Source organism: Amphiura filiformis, chromosome 3, assembly GCF_039555335.1.
Source record: "Amphiura filiformis chromosome 3, Afil_fr2py, whole genome shotgun sequence".
NCBI classification, from domain to species: Eukaryota; Metazoa; Echinodermata; class Ophiuroidea; order Amphilepidida; family Amphiuridae; genus Amphiura; species Amphiura filiformis.
The window spans coordinates 53,553,618-53,555,503 of NC_092630.1; positions in this window are offsets into that span (position 1 = coordinate 53,553,618).

Here is a 1,886-nt window from a genome sequence, read left to right on the forward strand (position 1 = left end):
ATATTATTTAGAATCTCATCCCGATTCATTGCATCTTTCTACTCTAGAAGTAATGTTTTACATTATTTTCTCTACATTTTACTTCATCATGTAGCGGCGAATGTTTTCTTTCTAATACATCAGTCCTGATTAGAAAGTTTAAAAGCGATATTACAGACTCATCACTTTCCGCGTCTGCCTGTTTCTCTATTTTTACCTCTTTTTCCCCTTTGTTTTGTTTCTCATGCTGGTTTTGCTATTTACTGCAGATTGATCGAATGGCGAGAGCGATTGCGTAAAAAAACGCGCGACTTTGGTGCCACGCGTTATGCGCGCATCCGTTTTACGCTTTGTATGACGTACGGACTAGGGCCTACATCTTTTTCAAAATAATGTCAAAACACTCTGCAAGCCTAACTGCTTGAATGTTTACTTGATCTCCAGCAGATAGCACACTCGGAAAGACTAAAATTAATCCATATCAATTAAATTTAAGCTACAGAAGATAGTAAAAACACGAATTTAACCATGATTTTTAAAGAAAGAAAATGTCGCAAGACATGCCGTAATTTGCTCGATTTTGGTACTCGGTGTCTATTAAGCTCATGCATTGACTTGCACGGTGAATGATAAAATTGAAATATCTCAAGAACGGAATATCGTATGACGCTGAAACAAACTTTGAAACAAAGCTAGGCCTATTAGATTTCTCTATTTGTTGTTTTTAATTTTGCGTATGTTGAATTCGTGTGTTTTTGCTATCAACTGCCGATAGCTCAAATTTAAATGCATAGTTGGCTGTCGTCTTTATCTGCTGAACGAGATAAGGAGGCACACCACTGACGTTAAAAGATTTCGCAATCAAAAAGTGCAACCCGTAAAATAGTCCCCGTAATACGTCGAAATTGAGAGCTTATTTGTTTCATTTTTCAGCCAATGTGTGTCTGAGATACGTTTTTTGATGCTGTATTAAACCTGAGATGGTTTTTATGAAATTATGTGCAGAAAAAAAATCCAGGCTGTTCTGGCGGACTAATCGCGCAAATTATCATGTATCGATGTAAAATCTCAAATTAAGTTTTCAACAGCTTATCATAATTCGATAGAACAGTGTGCTCCTGATCGAGATATATTGGTATTATGCCTATATAGAAGTATGCCCTACCGGTGCTATATCTACTGAAGTTCAAATTGAAATTTCAAGCAGTGAAGATTTCTTTTAAACCTGTTGATTTCCTGCTTGCTTAAAAACGTTTATTTTTGACCGTCATAATTATTGGAAATTTCTTTGTCTTCAGTAGACAGCATCACTAACACGGCTTTAAAATAATAAGATACCTCGTTGAAGAGACAAAATGACAACATCCATTTAATCTGAATTAGGCATCTCTTCAATAGATAGCAAAAACACGTGGATGTAACAAAATTATAGGCCTATCGAGCGAAAATATCATAACGCTAAAGAAATTTTAATTCGATCTTTAGCAGATAGCACCGCTATTACAACAGTAAAAACATCGATTTATTTCGTTATAGGAAATAACAAAATGCATTAAATTTGAGCTATCTTTAGTAGATAGCAAAAGAGCAAAATATTGATTGAAATAAACGAAATGCTGTCGTATACAATTTATAATTCAATAATACTAGTATTCTGACTTAGGATTGTGAACAAAAGTTTTTCAGTATTGTCATTTTAGAAATTGAGAAAGGTTGAATATATTTTGTTAGGCCTATCTACTGATGATAGCATTTTTAAACCTAATGAAATAATACAAAAAAAACAAAAAAAAACAATTTGTAAGACTTAGCATGAGACGAGTCAGAAAGATCATTTGGTATATTTTTTTAATTTTCATGTTTGTTTGTTTGTTTGTTTGTTTGTTTGTTTTTTATCTACCTAAGAT